This window comes from Rutidosis leptorrhynchoides, chromosome 6 (assembly GCF_046630445.1).
Source record: "Rutidosis leptorrhynchoides isolate AG116_Rl617_1_P2 chromosome 6, CSIRO_AGI_Rlap_v1, whole genome shotgun sequence".
NCBI classification, from domain to species: Eukaryota; Viridiplantae; Streptophyta; class Magnoliopsida; order Asterales; family Asteraceae; genus Rutidosis; species Rutidosis leptorrhynchoides.
Window position 1 is genome coordinate 204,029,467 of NC_092338.1, and position 25,788 is coordinate 204,055,254.

Below are 25,788 nucleotides of genomic sequence, written 5' to 3' on the forward strand. Positions count from 1 at the left end.
TCGATGGCAAATGGAAGGGTTCCAAGAGAAATGCCCACCGCAGCACAAATTGAGGAAACGGTGACTGCTTGAGTAGCCGCAGCTATGGTGAATGCCAACCCACAAGCTCCACCGGCTAACCAAAACGTTCAGAATGGGTGCACTTACAATGAGTTCCAAAGTTGCAAGCCACATAATTTCAACGGAACGAAAGGGCCAGTTGGGCTAACAAGATGGTTTGAAAAGTTGGACTCAGTATTTCATGTGAGCAACTGCTCTGACACGAACAGGACTAAGTACCCATCATGCACATTGTCAGATGGTGCTCTGACATGGTGGAACACACTCGCCCAGGCTCAAGGAATTGATGAAGATTATGCAACACCATGGGAAGAGTTCAAGAGGGAGATGATAGAGGAATACTGCCCCAGAACTGAAATTCAAAAGATGGAAGCGGAATTTTGGGAATTGAAGGTCGTAGGAACTGATCTGTATGGCTATAATCGGAGATACTTAGAGTTAGCCTTGATGTGACCCACAATGGTTACTCCCGAGTACTAACGGATGGACCGGTATCTGTGGGGACTTTCCAAAGACATCCAGGGGAATGTCACTTCTTTAAAACCAGGAACTGTCCTGAAAGCTATGTGCATGGCGCACACCTTGATGGATCAGGTTATCCGCCAAAAGCCAGAGAAGGTGCAATCAGAGTCTGGAGCAAGTAATGGGAAGCGCAAATGGGATGGAAACAAGGGTAAAGGTATTGATCAGAATCCAGTCAAAAGGCATGAGCACTTTAGAAGAAACAATGAGGGGAGAAGCCCCAATCCAAACTACAAAGGTAGCCTTCCTCAGTGCAAGAGATGCTATAAGCATCATACTGGGTACTGCAATGTAGTGTGTGAGAAGTGTAAGAGGACTGGACACATTGGCAAGGATTGTAAGATCAACACTTCAGCTGTGAAGGTGAACCCCAATGGACCAAGGAAGTGCTTTGAATGTGGCCAGAAGGGTCACTTCAAGAATGAATGTCTTAACAAGAAGAAGGATGACGGGCCTGCACGTGGAAGAGTCTTCAACTTGAACTCTAGAGATGCCCGCGAGGATCCTTACTTGGTTACAGGTAAATTCACTGTCAATAAATTATTAGCTTCTGTCTTGTTTGATACTGGTGCCGATAGGAGTTATATGTGAAGAAATTTTTACTCAAAGTTAGATTGGTCATTAGTGCCTTTGGATGAGAATTATCTTTTTAAAGTAGCTAATGGAAAATTTGAGAAAGCTGATCAAATTTCTCATGGAAGTATAATTAACTTAGCTGGTGTGTATTTTAAGATTGATTTAATACCCATTAAGTTGGAAAGCTTTGACGTGATAGTCGGTATGGACTGGCTGTAAAAGGTGAAAGCAGAAGTTGTCTGTGGAGAGAAGATTATTCGTATACCTTGCGAGAATGGTGAGCCATTAATAGTTTACGGGGAGAGAGGTAGCCCAAAGCTGAACCTTATTAGTTGAATGAAGGCACAAAAGGTCATGATAAAAGGGCGTTTTGCTATCTTGGCACATGTGAAGAAATTGGAAACTGCGGAGGAAAGCGTGAAGGATGTGCCAGTTGTAAATGAATTTCCTAAAGTATTTCCAGAAGAGTTGTCGGGATTACCCCCACCGCGATTAGTAGAGTTTCAGATCGATCTAGTGCCAGGAGCTGCACCTGTAGCTCACGAACCTTATCGACTTGCACCTTCCGAACTACAAGAGTTGCAGGGTCAACTACAATAATTGCTAGACCGTGGATTTATTCAACCAAGTTCTTCACCTTGGGGTGCTCCCGTTTTGTTCGTGAAGAAGAAGGACGGATATTTTCGCATGTGTATCGATTACCGCGAACTCAAAAAGTTGACAATCAAGAACCAGTATCCCCTTCCTAGGATTGATGATTTATTCGATCAGCTACAAGGATCAAGCGTTTACTCCAAGATTGATCTACGGTCAGGTTATCACCAGTTGAGGGTGAAGGAGGGCGATGTCCCTAAGACTGCATTCCGAACTCGTTATGGTCATTATGAGTTTCTCGTGATGCCATTCGGTTTAACTAACGTACCTGTCGTGTTTATGGATCTTATGAACAGCGTGTGCAAGCCGTATCTAGACAAATTCGTTATCGTATTCATAGATGATATCTTAATCTATTCCAAAAGCAAAGAAGAACATGAACAACACCTTCAAATCGTGCTTGAGCTCTTGAGATAAGAGCAACTCTACGCCAAATTCTCCAAGTGTGAATTTTGTTTAAAGGAAATTCAATTTCTTGGTCATGTTGTAAGTGATCAAGGTATTAAAGTCGATCCTACGAAAATCGAAGCTATTACCAAGTGGGAAACCCCCACTACTCCTACTCATATCCGGCAATTTTTAGGCCTCGCCAGTTATTATCATAGATTCATCGAAGGTTTCTCCTTGATTGCGCGTCCTTTAACTGTGTTAAACCACAAAGGGAAGAAATTCGTTTGGGCAACCGAACAGGAGTCGGCGTTTCAAACCTTGAAGAAAAAGTTAACCACTGCTCCTATCTTATCCCTTCACGAAGGCAGTGATGACTTCGTTGTATATTGCGATGGCTCGAAACATGGTCTTGGGTGTGTATTGATGCAACGGAAGAAAGTTATTGCTTACGCCTCCCGACAATTGAAGATTCACAAACGAAAATACACGACTCACGATCTCGAACTTGGAGCCGTTGTCTTTGCACTCAAATTGTGGAGACACTATCTTTACGGAACCAAAAGTACCATCTTCACCGACCGCAAAAGCCTCCAACACATTTTCGATCAGAATCAACTGAATATGAGATAACGACGGTGGATCAAAACACTAAACGATTACGATTGCGAACTTCGTTACCATCCTGGAAAGGCAAACATAGTAGCCAATGCCCTGAACCGAAAGGAAAGAATGGTACCTCTTCGTGTTTGAGCCTTAAACATCACCATCCACACAAATCTCAATAGCTAAATCCGTGTAGCCCAAGACAAGGCTCTCAAAGATGAAAATATTTCGCACGAATGCTTGAACATTCTCGTCTCTCGATTCGAGTTACTGGACTCTGATATTTCGCCGGAAGAGTTTGGGTGCCTAGTTATGGAGATTTACGAAGCCTGATTCTAGATGAAGCCCATAAGTCAAGGTATTCGATTCATCCAGGATCCGATAAGATGTACCACGATCTCAAGGAACAATATTGGTGGCCGAACCTTAAAAAGGACATTGCCACCTATGTTGGGAAGTGTTTAACTTGTTCCAAGGTCAAAGCCGAACATCAAAAGCCATCCGGGTTACTTCAGCAACACGAAATCCTGCAATGTAAGTTGGAAAGAATAACGATAGACTTTATCACGAAACTACCAAAAACGGTAGGCGGTTATGATACCATCTGAGATATTATTGACCGTCTCACCAAATTCGCTCACTTCCTAGCCATGAAAGAAACCGATACAATGGACAAACTTACACAACTGTACATAAAGGAAATTTTATCTCGTCACGGCGTACCCTTATCGATTATTTCTGACAGAGATGCCCGTTTCGCTTCTAGATTTTGGTGTTCCTTACAAGAAGCCTTGGGGACACGTTTAGTCATGAGTACCGCATATTACATACAAACCGACGGACAAATCGAACTCACGATTTAAACCTTGGAAGACATGTTACGAGCTTGTATTATTGACTTCAGAAAAGATTGGGAAAAGCATTTGCCTCTAGCCGAATTCTCTTACAACAATATTTATCACTCCAGTATTAATGCTGCACCTTTCGAAGCTTTATATGGCCGCAAATTTTGTTCTCCTATTTTTTAAGCCGAAGTAGGTGACAAGCAAATCACCGGACCCGAACTCATCCATGTAACAACCGAGAAGATTGTTCAAATTCAAGCAAAGCTCAAGACGGCCCGTGATCGCCAAAGGAGCTATGCCAACATTAGACGTAAAGATCTCGAATTCCAAGTGGGTAGCCTCGTAATGTTGAAAGTCTCACCTTGGAAAGGTGTAATCCGTTTCGGAAAGTGTGGGAAGCTAAATCCGCGATATATTGGTCCTTTTGAAATCTTGGAGCATATTGGACCCGTTGCTTATCGTTTAGACCTTCTGAATCAATTAAGTTCTGTTCATCCCACTTTACACGTATCGAACCTGAAGAAGTGTCTTGCCGAACCAGAACTTGTCATACCACTCGATGAGCTTACGATTGATGACAAAATCCACTTCGTGGAAGAACCTGTTGAGGTCATGGACCGCGAGGTCAAGACCTTGAAGCACAACAAGATTCCAATCATTCGAGTCCGTTAGAATGCTAAACGAGGACCCGAGTTTACTTGGGAACAAGAGGATCAGATGATGTAGAAATTTCCTCACCTCTTCCCGACTCTACCGTCTACCTCAGCTTAAAATTTTGGGACGAAATTTTCTTTAACAGGTGGGTAATGTAACGACCCGACTTTTTTGACTTATATTTATACTTTTTATTTTCACGAAACTGCGTATTTGTGCTATATTATATTCTGGGATCATTATTCATGTTAATTACTTTCGTTAATATCGTAAAACACGTTATTAAGTATTTAATTACTTAACTTGATACTCAAATGCTTTTATGACCGTCAGTGTCACTTATCATTTTGAACGAGCTATGTACTTTGTACACGTTAAACTTTTGTCATAATTGGAATATTATGACTACGTAATACTAATTGTTATTTTCTAATGACAGTTACTTGGCTTATTGGTAGCTTAATTACCCTTAATGTTTTACTAATGCACACTAGTTAGTCTTAATGGACTTTTTACCTTAATGGACTTAGGCTCACCCTACTCTAGCTAATGGACTTTTAAGTTAGCCCAATTTTAATGGATTTATGACCCATTAAGATATAAGACAAAAACCCATTAAAATAAGCCAACATACTAGCATATTTGTGTACCATTACTACACTTTGTTGCATGGGATTCCAACATACAAGCACCACCTTTGTACTACCACCATGCAAAAGCAAAATGGTCTCCCCCTTGTCCCCCCCAAACCGTCGGCCACCATACCCCTACCACCACTATAAATTTAAGCTTGATTTCCCATTTCACACTTCATTTCATTTCTCATTTCACACACACGTACTCTCTAATTTTCTCTCTAGTCTTTCTCACACTAAAATCTTAAGAAATTGTAAGTTCTTGAATTTTTCTTTCTTCTTCTTTTTCTTCTTTAAATCGACATCATCATCATCATCAAAGGATCAAGCTTTCTAGCTTTTTGATCTTGTTACATCTTGTAGATTCAAACTTTGATTTGAAATCTTCAAGAACATGAAGGATTCAAGCTTTCTAGCTTTGAATCTCCATTACTTTGTTGGATCTAAGTTTTATAGCTTAAGATCACCTTATTTTTGTTAAAAGATCAAAACTTGTGTTTATGATCTTCATGTAACTTGTAGATTTAGTTTTTTGCTTTAAGGATCTTCAATAACATTAAAGATCCAAGCTTTCTAGCTTAGGGTTTCATTATTTTGTTTAGATCTAAGCTTTTTAAGTTTATGATCTCATTACTTTTTGTAACAGACTGAAACCCGGGCTAGTTGTAAGTTGCCTATTTTGCCCTTAGGGTTTTTGCTTAGTCTTAAGTACTTTTATTTTAATTATTTTAATAGTGTTTTATTATATTTGTGTGGTGACCAGTTTGTGACAAGGGTCCCAGAACAGGTTGGTTTATTTAATTTGGACTCCGTTAGGACCGCCTAAGGAGATACGAAAGGTTATCAGATAAGATAACTGATAAATACCCGTATGTTGTGGGGTATGGGTTTTAATACCCATTTAAGAGTGTAAACTGCTTCTTTATTTTCATTTCTTGATTTTTCTCAAAACTTGCTCGTACCTAACTTCATCTCCTACACAAACCCTAGTTTAATTTAAGATTAGAAATTGGAACTAGTAGCATAAGTGACTAATTTCCTGTATCCTTATGATCATCTAATCAGGTTTGTTTACTTGAATCCTTGCTTTGATTCTTGATTAAATGGGTTTTGTGTTCTTGAATAAAAAGTGTGATTTTAAGCTTGAATCTTCATGTTTGGTGTTTGGTATGCTTAATTGATGTTAGAAATAGGTTGTATATATGTTTAGTAGCTTCCAGGTGCTTAAAATTTGATCAAAATCGCTCAAAAATCGAGTTTTGGGCGAAAAATGTTCGAAATCAGCGAACTTGTTCGAAACCAGTTGCTACAGTATTTTGCTACAGTATTTTGCTACAGTACCCGAATTGCTACAGTGTCACCATTTGCTACAGTACCGAGTTGCTACAGTGTCACTATTTTTCTACAGTACCCCCGAGTTGCTACAGTATCACTATTTGCTACAGTACCGTATTGCTACAGTGTCACTATTTGCTACAGTACCCGAGTTGCTACCGTGCCACTATTTGCTACAGTACCTTTTATGAAATTGAAACGGGCGTAACTTTCAAAACGTAACTCCGTTTTTGATGAATAAACTATCGTTAGAATCGTAATAAAGAATACTTTTCAATGGTGAACTTTTAAGAAACAAGATCAAACTGTTTTTGGGCCAGAAAAGGAGTTTTAGTGTGTATGTCGTGTTTTGCACGCACCTGTATGTCATTATTGAGTGGAGTCATGATGTAGACTCATAAAATTATGAATATATGGTGTTATGACCTAGTTAATCGTATACAATAATTATATTATTTATTGGATATGTATATTAACTTTGTTTGTGTTGTTCTCAGGTTATAAAGACAAGGAGGAAGCTCAGAAATAATAACTGAGCAGTTGCTGGTAATTGGTGAGTGGGTCTATCTCCGGATAGAGTTTAAGTAGCATATCATGCTACTGTGGTTGACTCTTTTACCATGCATAGTGTAGAAATTTCCATGTTAGAATAATGTAGTATGCCTGATGTTGTATGTGATTTATGTGTACACTGTGTGAATGGCACCAGTCGGGCTTAGGGAGACTGGGGACTCGAGACCGTGCCTAGGAGAGGTTAGAGTCCGTATGAGGTCAACCGTGCCTAGGGGAGGTTGGGTCCATAGGCTACTGATTGTAGAGTATAGTGTGAACGATGCATCCCCTGCATCTGGATAACTATACTTCGAATTGAGTAGCAGGGACTATCGGTAGACTCAAGTCCGATCAGCTAGGAGTCGTGTGCTCGTACAAGCTGTCGATCCTCGTATTGTCTTATTGTATGCTAGTTGGTAGTTAGCATGTGTTGTTGTTAGTATATAGCTTGTGTGTGACTTAAGCTATATCTATTAGATAGATTCCATTCACTTAGCGGTGCGATAATCCCTTACATTATTACCCCTTACAGGTTTAGGTACTGCTAGTCGGGATGGGTGCTGATGCAGAAGACATGTTTGACAACCCTACTCTGATGTGAACTTTTGTTTAAATCATGTTTTGTAATAACATAACACCGTTGTGTAAACTTACACTTAATTACTTAGATTAATGTAATGACGCGACTTATAGTGTGTTCGTTAATAAAGTCTTCTACTGTGTTCAAAAAAAAAAAAAAAAATTTCCGGTGTTACACCTTTACTAGATCTTAGCTTTCTAGCTTATGCTCTCATTAATCTTGTAAAAATCCAAGCTTTCTAGCTTAGGGTTTCCTAACACTTGAGATCTAAGTTATTATTGTAGATCTCACTTTCTTGGAACCTTTCTATGATTTTAATGGTGATAAAAATCAAGTCTTCATCATCTCATATGATGAAGATGCATAAACTTGTAACAAAAGGACAATGGTTGAAGCTTTATTGTGTTTATACAATAAAGAGACAACTTTGATGTTCAAAACTTATAGAAAGTTAGCTTTTACTTTAGTTTTGTGTTGATGGTTAAACCTTGGTCAATATGATGCTAAAACATCAAAGAGTTTTACACTTGAGGCTTACACGCATCAAGGATGAGAACCGTGATAAGCATCAAACACCAAGAAACCCACCGGAGCACTTGTTTTTGCTTTTCAGGGTCTGATCAGACTCCTGGGGCTTCTGGAAAGTTGATTTCCAGATAGTTCGGTTTGAGTAGATGACTTTTCATTTAAGATTCACCTAAATCCGATATACGGTTTAGGATTTATAGCCTTCCGAAAATCACTACGCCTTCGTAACGACGTGCTAAAATTTCTGACATACTCGCGCTTGAACCGTCGCCACGGTCAAACGACATCGATTTAGGATCTGAAAATTGGAAAGCGGTAAGAGGACTCACAAACGGATCCTTGGCTATTGACCTCACATCATTTCAGTTTGTATAGAGGTCATAACGGCTGTACGAATTCAGCTATTCGTTTCGATCTCTATTCTTGTTGAGACTTTACTTTATCTTTCACGAATGATGATAATGATGATACTTAGGACTTAACTTATGTACTTTTAAACCTTTTGGGACAATTTACTAACTTAGTAACCTTTGACTTAGGCTGAGGGCCTTTCGGACCGACTTACTACTTGCTTACGTTTTCGTATCGATTTTACCGTACATTCTCTGTGAGTTATAGCTCCCTTTTTACTTTAACTATTTTTGGGACATACAATACATACGCTTTTTATGTTTTACATACTAGACACGAGTACTTTAACTTATATATGTGTGGGTGACGTAACGGCACAAAATTTCCCCCATAGCTCGGTAAAGTTTAGTCATTGGTTTATGAACCGGTGAAAGCGAATCTTAGATATGGATCCATAGGGTTTGATATATCCACTCGGGCTAGCCGCGCTAGCATTTAATGGGTGTTTAATACTGAGTCTATTTTTACGCACTCACCAAGTGTACTTTTAGGGGGTGATATATTATTTTACGTTAAGTTAGTTACCAAGTGCCCACGGTTAAGCATATACTTTTTCATACTGTTTTGAATATGAAATATTGTGGTCTACATTACATTATTGTTTACAATAATACTATAGCTCAACAACATTCGTGTTCACGTTTTAAAGCATGTTATTTCTCAGGTGCTTAGATGAATTTGCTTCCGCTGTATTACACTTGCTGTGTTAGACTTCCGCTGCATTGTTAGAGATGTCTCAATCATGGAACTTTTTACTTTGCATTCGTTACTTATGTTTTTATTTGAACTATGGTTTGTAATGACCTAAGCGTCACGTACTTTTGATAATGCTTGCTATTTGTAGAAGCACGTTACTTTTGTAAAACATTTGACGTTGGTAAAAATGTTATCTTTTCATGAATGCAAAACTTGTTTTAAAACAGCATATAGCGTTATACCGTGTAATGGACCTGTTGTTGATGAACTGTACCTGATGGTTTTAGACGGGTCATCACATCATCACTATGTGTTTAATCTTAAATTAATTAGTGATCTCTTGCTAGTCATTACATAAGTATTACTTGACTACTTGCTATTAATACATGAGTGTTATTTGACTGTGTGCTAAATGCCAACTTGCTAGTAGTTACTTAATATATATATATATATATATATATATATATATATATATATATATATATATATATATATATATATATATATATATATATATATATATATATATATATATATATATATATATATATATATATATATATATATGAATTTTTTCTTGCTATGTGCTAAAAGTTGGAAAACCATCAACTTGTATTTGGACTACTTCAATATACTTATGCTACTTGGATAACAATTAATAATTCATAATCTAGTGGTCTTAAAAGGATAAACAATTATTAACACACATATGGAATTTGCTGAAGTCTAGAATAAGTTTAAGAATGGTCTATGTCTTGATTAAATTAATGTCTTACAAAATGCTTAATTGATATTACTTGTTTTATTGGTTAAGACATTATGAACACACTTAATTAATTTGCAAACAAGCTTAAAGAGGAATATTAATGTTTTTGATTAAAGTGGGTTATTGTCATCAATGACATGATGCCCAACTAATAGAACTTTAGCAAATGTGTTAAATACAAACGAAAGATTATGACAAAACTGAGATTGCCTCAAATGATCATCATGACTTGTACCCAAGAATGTTAGACTTGCTAGTTTGAACATGACAAGTAACTATCAATGCAATACATCCAAGATAAATGAACACTTAATGCATATAGTACTTGTATAGGATGTTGGATATCTTTTGCAGGTATTATATGAAGTAAAGAGTCTAAAGATTTGAGTTCAAAACTGATTCAAACGGATATACAACAGATACATATTTTAGACTGTACCGTGTGTGGTCGACCCATGGTCGACCGTGTGCTAAGCCACGGCAACGTCTAGTTTATTTCTCTCTCCCTATAAATAGCAAAACTTGGAGAGCTTTGGATATTTGACCCTCTTGCGTGCTTCAACTCAAATTTCATCAGAGAATCACAAGATTATAATTCATATATATTTTTGTGATTAGCAAGAGAAGTTCTATAATGTCATAGATTGTAGAAGGGTTGTAAACTTACTATCAAATTACTATCTTTATGAGTTTACTTAGTGTTGTATTATCCTTTGATTTGTCTTAGGATTTTCATCACTAGAAATGGTGTTTGTACTTTGTAATTAGAAACATAAGCTAGCTTAGTTATCTTCTTCCTTTAAGGGAACTAGGAAGTTTATTAATTCCATTGGGGATTAATACTCGTCTAAGGTGAAGACAAGTTAATCTAAGCTAGAGGTAATCTTTCGACGGGATAAAAGGATTAGGTTTGTTGTCTACAAAGGAGTACAAGGCTTGTAAATTGAATCTCCACAAGATTTGGAGAAAGAGGCTTAGTAAAGCAAAACTCCCTATTAGTGAATCGAGGAGTGGATTAATGTGGATAGTTAACATCCACCTGCACCACTATAAATCCTTGTGTTTATGTTCTTTACTTTACATTTTGCATTAATTTAAACATAAACACTACACACATTAAGTTTGATTTGACTAAGTTGATCAAGGATTGTTCAAATCTTGTTGTTCATTGAAAAAGTTTTAAAATTGTATTAAGTAACTTTTCACCCCCCCCCCCAGTTACTTGCACTGTTGAATCTCAAAGAAAAAAAAATCAAGAAACTTACTGGAAAGTTGAAGACGTTAGATAAGATTATTCGAAGAGAACCAAGGCATTGGAATACAATGTCAATCCGGGACATCAGGAAATGTACGGAGGATTACCGATGTTGATCATGAAAGTAACGAGGAAGAAGATGAGTTTGTTGACGAGGAGTTGAACGCATAGGATGTTCCCCCTACTGGAAATTATCCTTCAATAAATCTTGTAAGAAGCGTAAATGAAAGTGAATTTGAAAGACTTATGTATGAACATGAATACTTAAGATTATCCAAGATGTTTTTTAGTGCAGAGGAGGGGGAAGTTCCTGAACCTGATATCTTAAAGAAACATCTTCTTGCATTGGAGTATTGTACTGATGAAGAATCTAATGATCCTCCAGCAACTGAAGTTGAAACAGCACCACTTGGAAATGTTAGAGTCACGGTGGAATCTCCCGAGAATTTCCAAGTCATTCATGAAGATGAAGTGAGTATTAAAAATGATGCAGACAACGATATTCCTACCTACAAATATAGCAATCCTGAGTTCAACAAGCTATGGAAGACCGGGAGGAAATCTACAGAAAGACTGAACGTGAGTTGAGTAGGAAAATGACGAAAGAAAGAATTGATGCCGAGAGAAAGAGAAGAAAATCAAACAGAACTGGATTAGAGGAGAGAAGGAAAGAGGTCATAGGTATATGGAGAGAGAGTATATCCAAAGAAAGCTAGGGAAGAGTCTGAGAGAGAAGAAAGCCTAAAGGGAAAAATCTCTACAGCATTGGTAAGATGACTTCATTGGTAGAACTACAAACAGGCTTGAAACTCAAAGAAAATAAGTAAAGGAAGACATGTCAACATGGTTCAAAATAGTGAAGAAGCTAAGTTCGGAGCCCAGTTATGTGGAATTCTATGAGGGAAGAAGTAAGGAAGATAGGGCAGGAAGCGAGATAATCAGCTGGGCTATTATTAAGATCTTGATTGTTAGAGAGTCAAAAAGAGTTTGGATTGGACTACTTCAAACATCCTGCATATTTCAAGACACTCCCATATTATGATCTGATGCAAGTAGATCGCCTGAGGATGCTTGATTGTGATGAAAGAGATATTTGAAGGTGGTTTTAGAAGAGATTGACTTATGAGTTCAAAACCAAGTGGGTAACATTTAGACCTCAATTTTCGGTGGTATATGAAAGTCTAACTAAGAAGAGACGTGATATAAAACCGAAATTGGTCTGTAAATATAAAGCCATAATGAAAATGAAGAAGTTGCCGATGAGGAAACTACCATGGAACTTTTGCAATAGGTTAACAAACTGTCTGAAGAAGCTGTTATATACTTATAGCTTTAGATCATGATGAGAATGTTTCAGGTAGCGTACCAGAGGTTATTAGGATTTTTGACCCTACGTGGTTGAAAAATCTATTAGATGGAGACGTTTGTGCATTGTACGATAATGATTTGTTGTTTGAAGAATAAAACTGGGAGCAAGCGATGCAACACAAGCAATATATGTTTAGATGCTTTGCACATAATCTACACGCTTGAATTTTGAAATACAGAGGTACAAGATCCATGATAGAAGGGTTTGAGAAATGGCTAGTTAAATAAATGATGGAGTTAGATTTTGGTATAGATGATCTAAGTCCTAGTAGAGTTTGTTGATGCATATTAGTTGGTCCCTAGTCATATATCATGTTTGAAATAATAACTTCAAACATTTGGTTCTAGATACATTTTGTGACGACCAGGAAATTTTTGACCAAATTTAAACTTAATCTTTATATGATTTCGACACGATAAGCAAGGTCTGTAATGTTGATTCTCAAAAAAATTTTTAATTGTTTCATATATTCAATTGACCTTTGATCATTCCCGACGATTCACGAACCACTATTTGTAAATAGATACATGTATATTTAGATATATGAAAATATAATTTGAAATATTATATGATTTAATTATTAGAATTTATTATGTCAAATAAAATAAAATATGATATTATAATAATTATTATTTAAAAGATATTTATATATATAAATAAAGTATATTAAAAAATAATAAATATTAAATGATTGTAATACTCGTTTGATGTTCCAATTGACATTAAGCGAGTTAAATTCAAACTTATATTATTTTAAAATAAATGGTGATCCAAAAATGAGTTCTATAAATTATAGGCTTACTAAGAATGTATTTAGGATCTAGTTATTAAATTTTAGCACTTTTTATATTTTACCCAGAATTGAGAGGGACAGTTGATGTAATTTTTATTTAATAAATTAATGATCGAATTTTATACCATAATGACCAAAATGAATAAATATAGTTAATTTAAAAATATGGAATTTTTTCGAAGACTTTTATCCGCCACTGATTAACAACGGAGTACGAAATACTATCGTAATAAAACTATCGGCAGGATATTTTCCAACCAACTGTCACGGATGAAATGTATGATTTGAACTTACTGTTTCTTCTTGTCAATTCACACCTCAATTTATCACATGAGTATTAATTATTGGTTGCTTTTCTTTCACTTGTGCTATAAAATAAGCCATATATCTCTATATATATATATTTACATTACATACGTGTACTAGTAGACCATCCCACCATCTTTATGTTTTTCTTTCTTTCTTTCACTGGCATACTCGAGCTGCATCTTTGCTAATCTATATCCACCACCACCTTTGTTAATATCTCCTTTCCTATTTCTACAACTATTCTATATCCATTTACATGATGAACCAAAGACCCATATATTGCCTCCTATTATTCGACCAAACAATACCATCATTATACAAACACCATGATATGATCGAAACCGATGCACACTTGATGAAACTGATTAACCCAGTAAACCCCATCCCTTCTGCTACTCGTTTATAATTTTCTTTTGCTATCATCAAACAACTACACGAGCCTTCTTTGTTGTTGCTACTCGCTAGTCCCACAAAACTTGCTACTATTCGATGAATATCGTAACCACACCATCTTCCACATTAGGCCGCCACACTGCATCACCCTACACCACTCTTGTCCACCTTGAAACCCACCATCGAAACCCACTTCCTATATATATATATATATATATATATATATATATATATATATATATATATATATATAATTTTTTTTCTTTCATTCATTAACAACAACCACCCTAACCAAACCATTAAAACATCCTCATATTTTTCTGATCGAAACCCGTTTTTTGATGCTACTCGAATCCTTTTCGTGCTTCGATTAAAACCCAACAAACCCATTTTGGTTGAATTCTATACAAATTGAACACCCCTTATTATTTTTCTGTATCATGTATATGTTTTACTTTCGAACCCACTTAACCACCTCCTTCAACCCACTATTTCATGAAGTTAATTGCTACTATTCTTCTCCGACAAATAACAACAAACACCAAAAACATCACTATCATCCTTGTTCGACTACCATAAACCACCATCATCGTGTACCACTACTGCTATATAAAAGTTTCTTTTTCCTGTTTCAAACTGTCAAGAAAAACCACCACAACAGTAACTTGCTGCTGTTCGAATACTTCCTATTCGTTGTTACCATTGCTATGTTTCCTTTCTAGCTCAAAACAGTGATTAACTAGGGTGATGTTGAGTGAAGAAGACGACGAACTAGTTGTGATAATGATCGTGATGATAATTGATATTGATGTTGAGGCGTATGTGGAAGATGTTGAGTGTGTTAAGATGATGAGGGTTAAGATTATGATGATGAAAAATAAATACGATGATGATGGATGTAGGGTTAGATTGAAACACAGATAGGAAACAAGGAACACCTATTTTTTTTTACTTGGGCTTCTGTTTATTTTAAGATCTTAAGTATCTGTTTTAAATTCCGTGACTAGAAAACTTGATTTGGGCAATTGATTGTGAGAGACAAGTCACGAATTTGGGGAAGGGAAATTAATTTAGTGGGCCATTAGTATTGGGATTAAACAACTTGTCTTTGGGCCGAGATAATCCCAAAATTCCTGTTGGGCCACGATCCAACTTATGTGTTCTTGTTGGGCCGAATAATATATGGGCCGAATTAAATGATGAAGTAGAAGAAGAAAATGGAGACTAAAGAAACATGGGTTAATTATATTTAGTTCCATATAATATCAGAAAAATGGATTTGTAGGTGTGGTTTGGTGTGTTGTCGGGTTAGCGGGAGGTCGCGGATTCAAACCCGAACTTGGGCATTTTTTTAGGACTACTTCTTTGAGGTAGTTTACTTATTATTATTATTATTATTATTATTATTATTATTATTATTATTATTATTATTATTATTATTATTATTATTATTATTATTATTATTATTATTATTATTATTATTATTATTATTATTATTATTATTATTATTATCATTTTTAATGTAAGTAGTATTATTATTGAAACTATTTTTTTATATATAAAAATTATCATTATTTTTATCATTATTATTTTTATTATCATTTTTATTATTTCTAACACTAATATTAGTATTTTTATCATTATTATTATTAGTATTATTAATATATCAAATAAAGATTTTCTATATAAAAATATATTATTTACATAAAACATAACTATATTAATATGTTTGTAATAAATATTAATTATCTATTTAATGTATATAAAAATAAATATAGTTAATTTAGTTATTAATGAAACGTACAAGTTACTAAAATAACAATTAATAATAATACCTAAATTTGTTCGATTACCATTATATGTGTTAATATACATATAAATGATATAGGTTCGTGAATCCGAGGCCAACCTTGCATTGTTCAGTATCGTCGTATGCATATTTTTACTACAAAATGCAGTATCGTGAGTTCATTTGATTCCCTATTACTCTTTATATTTTTGGGACCGAGAATACATGCGATGTTTTTATAACTGCCTTATTAAATGCTTTTGAAATATATTTTGAACTGCGAATACATGAAATGATTTTATAAATGTTTGACGAGATAGAAACAAGCAAAACATTCCTCGAATGAATTATTATGCAGATGGAAGTTATGTGGATTATTATTGAATTAGTTGGACGTTATAACTACCACTAATTATTGTGAATATTTCCCCTGATTATTATTGCTTGGTAACCTAAGAATTAGAAACGGGTTTGACCCTAATTCACGTGAATCCTAAAGGTAGCTACCGAGTTTAACAGCCCCACCTAGAATGTTCACTAGACAGAAGGGCTAGTGGGCGTGTTGTTTAGTACTTCGAAGTTTATATATTTTACAAACGAGATGTTCTGTTTTGAAGATATTATTGATGCGCATTATATGTTAAGGTCGATTACCATGTTGAGCAATGAAATCAAATTGAATGTTATGTATCGAGAGAATGATTTTTATACACAGGTTATGTGTATTATTTTTGTGCACGAGATATGTGTACGGTTATTTAAAAATCCTGAGGCAACCTACGGGGAGAAAAGGATACGAACCTACTCTACTAAGCATTATGAAAAATGGTTTTGTACACGAGATAGGTGTACTGTATTTAAATCTTGTGGTCTATCAAAATGATGAATTTTATTGCTTATGATAAACCTATGAACTCACCAACCTTTTGGTTGACACTTGAAAGCATGTTTATTCTCAGGTATGAAAGAAATCTTCCACTGTGCAATTGCTCATTTAGAGATATTACTTGGAGTCATTCATGACATATTTCAAAATACATTGCATTCGAGTCGTTGAGTTCAACAAGATTATTATTAAGTCAATTATAGATTGGATATATTCTGAAATGGTATGCATGCCTGTCAACTTTCGATGTGATGAAAGTTTCTCTTTAAAAAATGAATGCAATGTTTGTAAAATGTATCATATAGAGGTTAGAACCTCGCGATGTAATCAACTATTATAAATCGTTTATGATCGGTATGAACGGGTCCTTTCACATTTGATGTAATTAACTTCTTATGCTTGTACATTGATATATGTATGATTGAATGTATAATAGGTTCCCGCGGCTGATTGAATCAAACACTTGACAGGCTAGACCCAGTTAAACACACTTGTGAAGTCTCACACAAGTGAGTGACAACCACATGTGTGAGTCAACAACTGTACGGTTGAGTGATCTCACATGTACGTGGGAGAAAGTGACACACGTGGTTGACAAGCCATTAGGGACTATATAAGCTTAATGTTCTTCATTTGATGAAGGGACACTCACATTTCACACACATGGAACCCTGGCCGATATCTCTCATGTGCTTATTATCTAAAACCTTTGCATAAGGTGAATAGCTAGCTTAGGGTGCTGACCTAATCACAAGATCTCTTGTGGTTTAGCTAAGTTGTGATACCCCGTACAAAATCAACGTGTATGGATCATCAACAACATGATCATTACAAGGTCAAACACTATATGCTATTTTAAAATAAGTTTGCATTCATAAAACGGAGTGATGTCTTAACCAACATTAAACGTTTTACAACCGATAGTGTGCTTCTACGAATAGAAGGCAATAATAATAGTATGTGACCCATAGGTCGTTACAAATTCATCGTTTCAAAAATAACATAGTTTGAATGCAAATTAAATGTTTCATGCGAAGACATCTCTAATAAGCGCAGCGGGAGTCTACAAAGCATGGCAACTACTGCGGAAGCAATCAAACCTTAAGCACCTGAGAAAAACATGCTTAAAAACGTCAACACGAATGTTGGTGAGCTATAGTTTAAGTATAACAGTAATGTAAGGTAGGCCACGAGATTTCAGTGTTTCAAAATAGTATGAAAAGTATATGTATAACCGTGGGCACTTGGTAACTAACTTAAAGTAAATAACACCCCCTAAAAGTACACTTGGCGAGTGCGTAAGTTTACGAAGTATTAAACACCCGTTAAATGCTAGCGCTACTAGCCCGAGTGGGGATGTCAAATTCTATGGATCCATATCTAAGATTCGCGTTCACCGGTTCAAAGACCAATGACTAAACGTTACCGAGCTAAGGGGAACGTTTATGCCATTGTATAACCCACACATATATAAATTTGAAGTACTCGTGCCTAGTATGTAAATCGTAAAACGCGCATGTATTCTCAGTTCCCAAAATAGTTAAAGTAAAAAGGGATGCTATAACTCACAGTGAAAAGTAGCAAAGTTGATACGGGTTAAGTAAGCAAGTAGTTTGTCCAAAAGGTCCTCAACCTAAGTCAAAAGTTACTAAGTAAGTAAATCGTTCCCAAAGGTTTAAAAGTATGTAAATTAGGTCTTAAGTATCATCATCATTCATCATCAAACAAAAGAGTAAAGTAAGTTTTCAATCAAGAATAGAGATCGAAACAAAGGCTGAGTTTGATCAGCTGCTACGACCTCTACGTAAATCGAAAAGACGCATAATCAGTGGTTATGGCTCCGTATATGAGTCCCATAGCTGCTGACCAATTTCCAGAACCAAAATCGGCTTCGTTTGACCGTGGAGACAGTTTAAGTGCGAGTAGGTCAGAAATTTCAGCACAACGTTAAAAGGGTGTAGTGACTTTCGGATGGCTATAAATCCTAAACTGTAAATCGGATTAAGACGAGTCTTAAATGAAAAGTCATCTACTCGAACCAAAAAATCTGGAAATTAACTTTTCCAGTAGCTTAGGTATTGATCAGACCTCCAGAAACAGTAGGTAAGGTGTTCCGGTGGGTTCTTGGTGCTTGATGCTCATCACGGTTCTCATCCTTGATGCTTGTAGCTTCAATTGTACAACTCGTTGACGTGTTTGCATCATCTTAACCAAGGTTTGACCATCATAACACTTGTGTATGTCTAAGATAAGTAGCACAACTCATTTAAGTGTTGTAAGTATGTTGATGAACCAAAGTTACATCAAGATCTTAGATCCGACACATACATGAGTTCTAATAATAATATTAAGCTATAAACTTGAAAGTAAACTAAATAAACAAGATCTTAAGTTGTAGAACTTATATCTTAGTTAGATCTTAAAGATCCTAGACTAGAAAGTCTAGATCTAGCGTTCTTAAGTTAGATCCAACATAAGTTAATGAAGTTATAACTAGAAAGTTATAATTCCATGTTCTTGAACTTACAAAGTTTAACTTTAGTTTCAAGAAAAATGAGATCAAGATTAACTAGTAATACTTGACCAATATATGTAAATCACGAATTTAAAATACATAAAATGAAGAAATAAACTAAATCTACAAGTAACAAGTTCATGTTTGTTTCATACTTAAGAAGATTCAAATCAATGTTTAGATCATAGGAAAGTAAACATTAAGTCTACAAAACATGAACACAAGTATGATTATAAAGCTTATGAACTTTAAATCTTATAAAATTTTAAGTGTAGAACCATAAGTTATAGAACTTAGATCCTTGTTCTTGGTTCTTCATCAAACAAAGATGAAAGTAACCAAGGTTACATGAAGATACAAGTTAGAAAACTTGATCTTTAACAACAAACAACAACAAACAATCAAACAAGTAGCAAAACAAGTAATATGATGATGATATATTTCGGTTTTGGAACAAGAAAAAGAAGAAGAAAAAGTCTTGTAAGAACTCACAATTAGAGAGAAAACTTGGAGTAAGAAAGTAGAGAAATATGTGTATGTGAAAAGTGAAATGATACTTGCAAATAAGTAACAAAAATTTGAAAAATTGAGCTCTCCTCCCATGCTACACAAACCGTCACTTTTGGTGGCTCAAAGAGGAAAGGTCAAATGCTACTTTCAAGTGTGGGAGAATGATGAAAGCTAGAAATGGATTAAAGTTAAATGTATGGGAAAGAGGTCTTGCATGCTTGAACATTTTTGTCTCCAACTTAGCTTAATTAATCTAGTTTAGTCTTAAAATTACTAGCATAAAAGTGGGCTCCTAATAGTCCATTAAGAAAAGTAGGGTGGGCTTCCAAGTCCAAAAATAATAAGGGCACAAGTAAGTAAGCAACGAATTAGTAAAAGCCCAAGTAATTAACTACTTACATTAGTTAATTAAAAATGATTAATAATAATTAATCATGAAAGTAAATAATATTCGAAATATTATTCGTGAAAAGTACGTGTGTCACAAGGACATGTCGAGACATGGAAAGTCAATTAAGATGTTAAGTCCATTAAGGTAACTAGTAAGCATTAGTAAACACTAAGCTTAATTAAATAAGCCCTTAAGCCAAGTAATTGTTATAATAAATAACAATCAAGTTTACGCAGTCATAATATTCCAATTACGACAAAAGTTTAACGTGTACCAAGTACGTATTTCGTTTAAAACGATAAGTGACACCAACGGTCGTAAAATCATTCGAGGATCAAGTTAAGTGATTACACACTTAATAGCACGTTGTAAGATATTAACGAAAGTAATTAACCATGATTAAAGATCCCAGAGCATAAGCTAGCTCAGTACGCACAAATACACAGTTTCGTGAAAGCACAAAGCACAAAAGCAAGTCGAAAAAAGCCGGGTCGTTACATTACCCACCTGTTAAAGAAAATTTCGTCCCGAAAATTTGAGGAATGACCAACAATGGTACCGTATTTGAATAAGAAGGAGCGTATCAAAGTTCCGTGAGACTCGTGGGCTCGGAAGTGAGTTATTTACCTTGAAAGGTACTTCGGCGTATGAAATTAAGAATAGGTATATGCCATTAATTAAGTCCCTTGTCCTAAGAGATCGACAAATTGATTTCGTTTCTGTTTAACATGAGTATGTCCTCTTAATATATATATATTCACAAAAGGAAAGATGGCGTTTTTAGCCTTACAGGCATCTTCAGTAAGCTGGATGCGTGAAATGCATCATGAAAGTTTCTAAACTCATCTAATACACTGAGCACTTATGTCGCAATACAAAGCAGACAGGTAGAATGAAAAACATGATGATCACAACCATGCGACTTGATGTCTGGATAGTATTAGCCACGGATTTTACCAACCCCTTGATTTCGGAAGGAGGCCATAGGCATAAAGAACCCGATTCTTAAGAATTTTTGCAATCCATAATTAGTTATAGTGCCTTCAGAGTGGTCTGAACTAACAATGACAGATATCACCCAGTTTAACATACAGCGTGTGAACTTATCCTTGGATGGAATGAAAATACAGTTCCATAATGTAACTTTATCCTTTCAGTTACATGTTGAAGTTAGGGTTAATGTTAACTAGAGCAACATATAGTTGCAACCAACGAAGGAATAAATATATAGAGTATCCACATCAGTGTCGTAAATGTTTTAAGCAGTCCCCTTCCAAGAGGATAACAAGATTCATAGATTCTCAAAGTATCTTACATTACATTTCCGAAAGAGAATCAAACGAAAGGTGTGATCTTTGAACGAGAGTGAACTCTTCGAGTGGTTCGTTTTGAATTTATCCTTATACTTAGGGGGATGTGCGAATGAGAAGATACGTGAACTCTTGGTCCTAAAGAATGGTTTACTCTGAGTGAAAAGAATCTCCAAAAATGATTCATGTAACTCTACATACAGATTTATAAAGATGAGGTTTACGAGGGTGTTGCGATTTTCCGTGAAGTATTGAGAATAGAAACCCACCTCGTGCCTTTCCTACAATAGGGTGACCACTGAGTGTACCTCAGAAAACTGATTTATTGGCCCGCGCTTTTGTCATGTCTAACCTTAAAAGGAACATTTTATGGGTGCAAAGATTTTCTAAAAAAATTTATAAAACTGCCATCCAAAGTGGCTCAACAGTTTTTAACAAAGATCTTAATGGTAAGCTTCATCCCCAACGGAGGGCGAGAAGAAGTGTGATCCATACATGGTGTAGTTTAATACGAAAAACTTTAATAAAATCAACCAAGGAAGTTTTAAAAAACCTATAAACGTTTGATGCGACAACATAAACGAAATGAAGTTCTTAGTAAATTTAGAAGTAGGTACAACGTGTACCATTTTGCACAAAACTATTTGACTTAAGTTGAATAACTCGATAAATGAGCGATTTTTAAATAATTTGAAGATATAATTTAGTATGTACTAACCAAAATAAGTAAACGTAAATTTATTAACTTAATTATACATACATATATGATTTTATAAATCGCATAATTGACAGAAAAATTTTATTACTTTCATTTGTCCATAAATACCGTGAGGACTGCACGAATAATCAACGTGTAAAATTTTTGATAAACATAGCTTTTCGTATTTCAGAGGTTGCGATTTGAAAAAGATTGAGTGGAGAATATTTAAATCATCGGGTGACAAGTTACTAGGTAATGAAAACTAATGAATTAAATGTAGTTTTGATAATTATTAGGACATAAATCTTTGGGCCAAAAATGTTCACGTGCGAAGCTGTTGCTAAAACAAAAGTGAGGTATGAAGGATAGAGCATGAGGACGAGAAGTTAATCGCTTCTTGACTTTGCAAAATGCCAAACAGGTTATGACTAATAATAAAGTCAGAATATTGATGGTGCTAATATCATTAAAGGAGAATCTCTCGAAATAAGTCAGGCCTTAGAGTTATGTAAGGAAGAGCATCGCTCCGACAGGTGTGGCAAATAAGGTCCTTGGAGTAACGCAATAATTTTAAATGGTTTAAGTATTAGTGGATGCCCGGAGGCTCTGCATGACGTGGTAATAAGTGCCTTCATCACATATACACATGAATTTCTCATTTTCGACGGTTGTCAGTCTTCATGATGACTTGGATACGAATAAGCAATGAAAAATTTTATATAATAAGCAACGAAAGTTTTATAGAAATTGTTTATGGTGACAATGTAAGAGAAGAAACGAAGTTCTTAGTAAATTAAGGGTTATGTACAACACGTACCATTCAAAGTATAATATCTTTTGAATAAAAGATTTGATTTGTGAAAGTGAAAGTAAAGTTTCATATGTATTTGTCAAAAGTAAGTAATCATTTACTTTATTTTATATAACGTATACGATTTCAAAAACTTGCATGAATGGCAAATAAATTTACTTTTATAACACTTTGAGAGGATCGTTCCGTAAAATTGTGGGTGAAAAATTTTTGGCAAATTTTTTTTTCATATTTCGGAGGTTACAAGTTGGAAAGAGATTGATGAGGATCGAGTAAAAGATTTTTGAAAATTTCAAGTGATATTTCAGCAAAAATGTTACGAGGTAATGAAAATTATTGAATTTAAATGTGGTCGATGACTATTAGTAGGGCATACGTCCTTTGACAAAAAAAAATGCTTAAGTGTGAAGCTGTTGCTTATAAGCGAGAAGAGTATGAGGATGAGAATTAACCACCCATTGATTTTGGAAAAAAATTCAAATTGGTATGATTATCATCAAATAAGGAATCTCTCGGAATAAGTTAGGATTTAGAGTCGCGTAAGAAATAAGATTCTTGGGTAGTCCTTAATATAGAATTCGAATCGCTGAAGGGACGGATACAATTTCCTTTAGGTATCATTATGCAAGTTTGTTCCTTGTATCAGTTTCGCTCATGGCTAGAAAGTAAGCAGATTTGGTGAGGCAGTCACAATAACCCAGATAATGTCATAATCGCATACAGTTTTCGATAACTTCGTGAGGAAATTCATCGTTATTCTTTCCCATTTCCATGGTGGGATTTCGGGCTGTTGAAGTAACCCATATGGATTTTGGCTCACCATTCTAGCGAGATATATGAAAAATCTTCTTACCACAAATAACTTTCGCTTTCATCCTTGAAAGTCGGTCCGTTCCAACTATTTCATCAAAGCTTCCTAACTCGATGAGTATTAGGTTAATCCTAAAGTTCATCCCAACTATTGCATCCAGTTTCCCAAATTGATGGGTGTTAGGTTAATCTTAAGGTTCATTCCAACCAATCTTATTATACTACCATGAAAATTCTATCAATCTCCTCAGATAACATTTGTTTGTGCGTAGGTAACTAATCCTTTCCAACAACTACTTTAAAACCTCCAAGTTTTGTTGACATGAGGTTATCTCCAAATGACCAACCTGTTAATTGTAAGGTACTACCTTAAATCATTCCTCTAAATCTGCCAGTTTACCATTAGCTTATCCTGTAGAATACTTAACTCTCATGGTTGTTAATGGCTTATTAGTCATAACACTAAGATTCTTGGATATAAGGTTTCTATCGCTCCAGTATTAAAATATCTTGAGACTATAAAACGTTGTGATGAAATGTACCCTAACTAAAATCAGGATCCATGTGAGTTTTTATAACAAAGATAACGATTTCTCTACCGCAAGTCTGTACAAAGTTTTTCCTATTTGAGAACTTTTTCCTTAAATGTCCAGGGTGTCGATATCTATAACAAATTTTCGGGTTATCAATTCTGCAATCAAGGCCATTCTTGTACAGCATCTGGGCTACGTGGTTATTCCTTCCCTACCTTTAACAGACTATAATGTGTATGCTCAAGTGATCCCTGCCAAAATTTTCCATGGATCACCTCATATTCCTCATGTAGTAACATTGGAACTTCTACATGATTTACTTCAATATAATCACGCTGGCCTGACGTCATTATATTATTCTAAATCATATGTTCATTCCAATATCATTCCATATGGATAATGTAACGTGATCACTTCCAGTTATACTCAATTTCATCTAACGGTGCTTTATCTATGTCATCTCAAAATAGAATCTACATAATTAATCTCACAGTTTCTTGATGGGGGTGCGTAGGTTCCGTAGGTCATGCATCAATGCCTAAACATCCCAAAATTTCTTCAAAATGTTCGGGTTCCGGTGATGTCGTTAGGTTCCTTTCTAGAAATTCAATCTGGGTCTCGTGTCGAGTTGTACATGTAGCAAGTAGTAATACGATATGTCTTGAGGCGGCTCCCAAGTCTTTGGGTATGGCTGAGCATCAGTGGAAGACACTATGAGTTTGTGAAAAGAGATGCCTTCCCGACTTCTCCAATGCCTAAGAGTGTTAGGGACCTAAGTACAGAAGTGTCGTTAGGTCGTCAAGTAGTGGTGAAGAATGAAAGAGTTAAGTGACGGTCATGAAAGCGTACAGGATATGTGTCAACTGAACAACCCTCCATTGTTCATACGTTGTACGTGGCTAATTAGAGTGAGCTCGAGGTGCGGTTACTCCGACAAGTCAAATGATGACCCGAAAAATTTCGACTAATTTAAACCAATTCTCTATATGATTTAATATTATGTGAATATACATATATATATATATATATATATATATATATATATATATATATATATATATATATATATATATGTATATATTATAAGATGTACAAGTAAAACACTAATTGCAACTGTAAAAACGACTTTGCTACAGTAAAACACTATTTGCTACAGTAAAACACTATTTGCTACAGTAAAACACTATTTGATGTCGACGAACTAGCAAACAAAAACAGAAAAGGTGGCCATACGATCGCATGGAAAAAACACTGAAAACTCATGCGATCGCATGAGCTACATTAAATGCAAAAGTATTATAAAAGGTCAGTTTGCTCGAACGAAATATCACACCTTCTATCTCTCTGATTCTTTTATATATATAATTTTAATTTTAATTTTAAGTTTAATAATAATAAAGTATATTCGAGGGTATTTTTAATTCGGGTTTCAAACCGTTTTAAAATAAGGAAATATTGGGAATTGTTCGGGGTATTGTTCTTGAATCCAAGACCAACCATACAGCCGTCTACCATCATTACGTCTACGCAATTTGCCTACAATATTGAATCGCAATATTGAACTGTGAGTTATAGTCTCCCTTTTTAAATACTTTAAATATTTTTGG